This window comes from Protopterus annectens, chromosome 1.part2 (assembly GCF_019279795.1).
Source record: "Protopterus annectens isolate FY-2018-M chromosome 1.part2, PAN1.0, whole genome shotgun sequence".
NCBI lineage: Eukaryota > Metazoa > Chordata > Ceratodontiformes > Protopteridae > Protopterus > Protopterus annectens.
The window spans coordinates 211847171-211854746 of NC_056727.1; positions in this window are offsets into that span (position 1 = coordinate 211847171).

A 7576-nucleotide genomic window follows, 5' to 3' on the forward strand; every position below is an offset into this window, starting at 1 on the left:
ATCTGATATGTGTATATTTAGATATAAAAACATGACTGATTCAACACTATTTTCAGTAACAAGTAGTATGCAATTGTAGTAGTCAAAGCAGTTGTTTACTACTATTCAGTACGTGTGCTGAATGATATATTTGGAAAAGCAACAAACATTTTTACAGTACAGATGGCTTAGTGGTTAAGTGCTGTGACTATAGTCTAGAGGGTCCTAGGTTCAAGACCTGCAAGGGCTGTTTATTTTGCTGCTAGACAGAACAAGGACTGTTGGGTACAGAGTGGCTAAGGCAGTTTTGTTAAGTGAGTTTGCGCAGGTTTGCATGACAGTAAGCGGTGCTAACGTACGGTTAAACAAAAAGGCACTTACACCGTGTAGGCTTCATTTACCAGTGCGCAAATCTGCTTAGTATTTACATTTAAGCAATGCTTATACCTGCTAAACATCGCTCAGTCCTGGTAACCAGTGATCACATTCCAGTCTGATAAAAAAGCAGGGTAATGACATAGGTTCATAGGTTAGTACTAGGCTAACTGCTCTTACGAGCCATTTTAAGCCTAGCCAATTATCCCTTGTGAGATTCAAACCCTGCACCTTGTGTTTGTAAGGCAAACACTTTAACCATTAGGCCACCCTCCCAACCCTCATCTTTAATAAGTGTATTTAATTCAATGTACATGACATGCTTCTATGTGCTGTCATTACAGTAGCAAGTCTTGTATACTGTATGGGACACCTGAGTATACATGGCTAGTACCAAATTCTTTTCTCTTTGTATGTGTTTCATACATGGGTAGTATCCCAGGTTATATGCAGTCACACTTGCAAGTATTGAACCATTATGTTACTAATTTTAACAGTGCTTTTCCAAGTAAGAGTAGATTGCAGATTGTAGTACTTGAATCACACCCCCCCCCCCCTGCATGCAAAGCTGGACTCTGAGTACTGATTATCATGTTCTTGGTGTTTGAGCTGTATGTTTTTAAGTGTCTCCTACTGGATATTGATCTGATATGCTGATATTAACTGTAGACTACTATGTGTTTAGGACATGTCATTGAGGATTGCTGTCATGTAGTGATGGCATACTTAACAGCGTCAGACATCTATCTGTCAAAACATTCATCCTAATGCATAACCTTTTGGCTAGCTAATTTCTGTTTGTCCTCTGTACAGATGTGCAGATGTCAGGTATCCATCTTGGCTGCTTACAGGCAATCTCTGATTGACTGACACTGACATGTCTTCTCAACTGTGTTATGAGTGCGACAGCAAGGAAACCCCACTCTTATTGCACCACATGCCATGGATGCCTCAACCAGACTACCACAGTCAACAAAACATGCTTGGGTACAGGTCTCTAACCCAGACACTGGCCATGTTATGCAATATATGTTGCATACATGTCAACTGGAGCACCTCACGGGCCCTCTGCAAGAGAAAACCAGAGGATTGGATGTTGAATTTAACTGTCACCCTGGAGATCACTCAAGTGGCATCAGTTGATAGATGGCCTGCTGACAAATGTCAGGTGGCATGATACCAGTGTACCCACATGCCCTACTCTTTTCATCTCTCCATGGACATTAGCCTAGGAACACCTGCACCTATGGACCTCAGTACTGACAAATGTGTCAGTGTACATTACTGAGAATAACAGTGTCTCTGTGTTTGTAAACTTGTTGTTGAAAATACTCTGAGGGCCTTCTCACCCACTACACCCCCATTTGCTATACTTCGAAATGGCTGCTGCTGTAATTCACATTAAATGTACCTTGTTACACTCTTCATCCTATGGGCTACCCGGAGCTTGCAGTACCAGCATAACACTGTTCTGCAAATGGGTAGATAGGCATGGGTTACCCTCTGAGTCCTGGCAAATGTATGTGTCTGTGCGTATATGTGTGTGCAATTGTGTGTGAGTGTGCATATTTGTAGGAGACAGCATTCTGAGGCCACATTCTCCAAATACACTAAACCTTGCCATACATTATAAGAGATGGTGATGTTGCCTACATTAGGAGAGCCATGACAAACCCTCACCCTACTATTCCTGTGGCATGTGCAATAAATGCATATTCCTGTAGTAGCACTGATTAGATAGACAAGGGTTTGTATTGCAGTCCTGGTCAATGTATGATTGTGGGTATGTCAGAGCATTATCATGTTTTTCAGTGAGTACAATATCCAGTGTGGGGTGTGGGTGCTGGATATACTGTCCTTACACCATGGTACCCCCAGTACATGTCCCAAGGTCCACTGTATGAGGACCGCTGTCACCATCAACCATACAGGTAACTGATTACACTATCCACCCCAATGATGCATGTGCTGTGTGCAAAAACTCTGTAACAGTATGGACTGACTGACAAGGTAGTTAGCACTGCTAAACCCAGGTCTGTCGAATTTGTCTATGACTGTATGTGTTTGCCAATGTGTTGTATATGACAGTATGTCATACTATGTATTGTTCATTAACACCCAGTACATACCCCATTACCATACTGTACAAGGCCTGGTGATGTTCTTCACTTAACAGGAAACTCGGGACACATCTCACCCTAAAAGCTCTGTGGTGTGTAATTAAGACCAAACACAATAGTAGCAATAAGTGCCTAGGTAGGGGTTCCACTCTCAGTGTTGCCAAGTAAGTGTGTGTGTATATGAAGGGCTCTACTTCAGTTTGCAGAAAATATATGTCCCAGGAGATCATTTGTCATAAAACTAACTGACAAAAGGTAACATTTCAAAGCAATCATCTTGTGGAGATTCATTCCATCAAAACTAGTAGTGGATGTTTAAATACCCTCTTCCCCACTATACAGCTGTACAGTGATACTGGAGTTGGTATATATATATATATATATATATATATATATATATATATATATAGTTGGGTGTGGTTGTTGTGGGGGCAGCCACCCACATTGGGGTTATCATTGTGCATATCCCCCCGCTTAGTGTGATACTGTACAGTTTATATTAACAGGTTTAGTAGTACGCCACCCCATACCCTCTAAAGTGGGGGGCTGTGCCACCCACACCAGCACACTATGTTTACCAACTCCAGGATTGCACTACATTGGGGAAGAGGACATATACCCTGCCAGTACCATTGTCAATGACATTAAACTAGCGTACTGATTATTTACTATTGTGATGTTTTGGCAGTTTGGTCTTGGTGGAATTACATAGGCCAAAATGAGTTCACTGCAAAATGAAGTACATCCTTGTGAACAGTATTCTTTGTGTATTGCATCAACACCAAAGCCTCTGTGTGTGTGTTATTCACAAACATTTGGTGTGTGCCACCCAGTACACTTACCATTGTTCACTGTAGAAGAGCTGCTTACATCAGCCACCATGCACTCACCTGTATAGACCCCTCAGACCTATCACACATGTGGCACATGCAGTAACTATTATACAGATTTGTTACTTGTGTTCAGCTGTACCCAGGATATGACACAGTCAATGTGTCACCACAGTGCCACACTCCTTATAGGAAAGGACAACAGACCAACATCCTGCTGACACATAGACACCTAGAACACAAACAAAATACATTATGGAGACCATAGTCAGTCAGTGTTAATAACAGCTATAATGCATCATGGCTGGACAGCTACACACCCTGATGTGTAAGCATTAGTCATTCCAGCTGACAACACGTTAAACAACATTTCATTGCTAAACCTTAGTACATTCACCCTGTGCATCATAACCATATTAGCATGTCCCTGTATCGATGGTATGGATGACAGGGATGCTGTACAGGTATCATCATATGCACAGGATGTGTTGTGGGTTTGCCAGAGGCCTAGGCTGAGCCATTTGGTTGACATCATGTGTGTGGGTTAGGGGGTTCTTTATTAAATGGGCTGTGCAGATGTGGTGTGTGTAGGTATGGAGGTGCACTAACTGTGTTGGTGATGTATGTGTGTATGTATGCACACATTTCTGCCATGTGACTGCCCTATACAGGAGTTTGCTGGATAGCTGCAGACCATACATGGCAGGATGTACAGTTCACCGTGTCTGGCCATGAACATGGGAACTGTGCCTGCCAGGGGTTGCACGGGCACTACCAGGCAGAAGCCCAGATATGGTACTCTCCCCTGATGATGACAATTGTTCGCTGGATCTGTGTCCCTGTTGGGACCAGCCAGGACCACATGCATGTGGCCTGCTGCTTTGTGGTGTGGACAGCACCCCCCCTGCAGTACTGGTGCTGGTACTGCCACTATGGGAGCAACCGTGAGTTGTTGCACATCCACGCAGACCTCCACCTGTTGGTGTTGCTGACCTATGTCCACATGGCCAATGCCCTACTCCCAACACATGATGTACCACAGACACCACATAGTCAAGGATTCCCACCATCTCACCCAACCATCTATCCATGACCTCGGCAAAATAATGGTGGGCACCTGCAAGATCACGGATGTAGTCATGTACAGCAGGAAGACTAGCCCTCTGCAGCCTCAGACTATCTCTGGTGTAACGTTCCATATGTGGCTGTGTCTCCATGACGGCCTGAAACATGCTTCTGGTGACACCTGCTGTGGCACTTCTGCCAGGGGCATGATGGCCAGCAGCCCTCCTACGAGCACCCCTGTACATCTGCCTATGTGGTACCTCGCCGGTCATCCGGCTATGGCTGCTGTGTACAGACACACTTGCCATAGTCACCACACTTTCCTGTCCCATGCCACCACCTGCCAACTGTTCCTCATCTATGGCCACTGGTGATGGTGTATGTATGGGCATTGTGACTATGTGCAGGGATGGGGTGTATAAAAGTGGGATGTCAACCAATGGCACAGATTCAGCCCCTGACAACCCTGCCTGTGCCTCACTATGCCTATAATCATTGTCAGAGTCTGTATGGACACTAACATCAGTTTGCCTGCAGGAGGGACCCTGACCCACCTCGCTACCTGTGAGGGGTAGACAAGAAATCTAAATTAAGACCTGTACATTATGGTTTACTTCTACACACACACACACACACACACACACACACACACACACACACACACACACACACACACACACACACTTACAGGTGAGGTGGCACAAAGACATTACACAGACCTCTCATTACCCCACAGTCAACATGCATGACATATGGCACTCAACAGCATGCACTGCAGCCATACTCCATCTTTGTTACCAACATTATACATCTCTGTGATGCATGAGTTGTATTAGTAGGTGATGCCCCTTCCCCTGGAACACACTGCACCCATGTACACAGTATTGCTGTGCACCATACCTCACAAGTGTACACACCATTGCTGAATGTGTATATGTGTGGCAGTTATGTTTGTTTTGTTGCTCACAGTGCCTATGTGTTTGTCTGACACATACCTGGGATGATATGAGGACTGATGTCAGTAATTAATGTCTGTCCGTTGATTTGCAGATCTCATCATCAGCAGTGCATGTATGTGCAATAAAATCTGGTTACAATGACAACCTTCACAGCTTAATGTGGATATGAGGAGTGTACACACCCTTGTTGAGATGCCAGCCTCTTCTATGATATGCAATGGGGCCACAATACTGCATTTGTTAACATTACACACACCTGATATGTGACATGACTTGTGCAATCCAATGCAGTATCAAACAAATGTGTTAGTCATGTAGATGCTGAATGAGATGCATACATGTGGTTTGCATAAGTGTGCACACCCTTAACACAATGGTTTGTTGAAGCACCTGTTAAGTGAACTACAGCAGTCACTATTCCTGGAAGTGGTATACTAGCATGGCCCATTGTCACTTGCCATTATTTGGTCAGTCTGCCCTACAAATGTCCCCCAACTCTGCCAGATTGCAAGGTCAGCTCATGTGCACAGCCCTTGGAGGTCACACAATGGCTTCACTATTGCTGTAGAGTTAGGGTTATGTCTGGCACAATGCATAACCCTCACTGTGTTCAGCCATTCTTAGTAAGCTTTGGATGTATGTTTCAGTTCACTGTTGTGTTTCAAGCTGAAACTCCTCCCCATCCACAGCCTTATTGCAGATGCGTGACAACTATGGGCCACACATGAGTGTTATTTTGCAATGTTCCAAATTCCAAACATCATGTCTACCAGCCTAGTTCCAGCTAATGAACAGCAAACCTAAAGGTGTACACTGGCACCAGCAAGCTAAATGTGGGGATGGTGAGGTGGCTGTGAGGTGGAGATGAGGTGTTTGCTTATTGCACCACACATATCTTTATGAATACTGTCTGTAGGTTTGAGCCTTGGTCCCATGACACCATTACACATTGCAACACATGCCTTTGGGAGACCTGATGTTATGCTTATGCTACCTGTAGAGAGCCCTGGATGATGTATCATGTGGAACAACTCTTCCATTTGATCATGTGGAACAACTCTTCCATCTGATTACTCCTAACCCACAGGCCACACTTATGCCTTTGAGAATCCCAGGTAATTGTCGACACAGGTACTGCACAAGGCAGTACTTGCTAGACATTCCTGCAGAGTCCTAAGTGTTGCTGCATGTTTCTGGAGGCATGCCTCCATAACTAGTTTGCAACATGTTTTGTCATCTGTTTTGGATGGGAATCTGTTTATTTTCTACATCAATATCCCATACTTCATACACACATACATGACTGTCTGCACTGTTTGTCATGGTATATGCAATGGTGAGGTAAGGCTAATTTCCCACTGTTGAGTGCTACATTTCGGATATGGGATCCATTTCATGGTTTGTAAGATGTGTGCAAGCCATGGCTGCCTCTGTTGCAGGTGAGTAGGCAAATGTCATGGACATACTTCTTGGACAGCAGATCATTGCTTAGTGTGACATTGAGGCCCTGTACTTGATGGAAGGTGTGTACTCAAGAAGAGTGAATGCCGTCAGTACATCACAAGCTGCTTCCACAATATCTTATTTGGAGTATGTGAACACATATGCTTCCAGTGTTTGTTAAGGTATGTATTCCCCATATTTGTTGTCCTAACATAGGATTCCATATTACACATTCATTGCTCATGTTAAGATCACATTACAGGTTGTAAAAGGTGTGGAATGTGGTATTGTGGTTTGCGTTGTTTATATATCAGGAACAGTTGCCATTGTAATAAGTGGTGTATATGCACTGTTGTAGCCACTGTATAAGGGTAGTGTTTTCAGACATGTATCCCTACTGTAGGCCATTTGTCCCACCATTATGCTCATCTCTGTCCATGCATCTTGCACTGAAGGGTTGTTAGGTATACTGCAGGACTCTTACATACCCTTCAAACACACCACCATGGTGACCACTGTGATGTAGTGCAGTTAACACCAACAATAAGTGAGCATGTGCAGCATGCATTATGGGCAGGTGTGTGTTAGAGTATGTATTGCATATGGCAAATAGCATGGCCATAAAAGATGGCAGGTGTATTGGCAAACCCTGAACAAAACCCTCCATACTCACCAGCTACACGTTGCTGCCCCCCCAAAAAAATTGTATAAAACCCGGGGGGGGGACCTAAAAAAAAAAGTTTGTTTTTTTTGGAAAAAAGTAATTGTTTTTTAAAAAAATAAACCACAAACCCCGGGGTTTGCA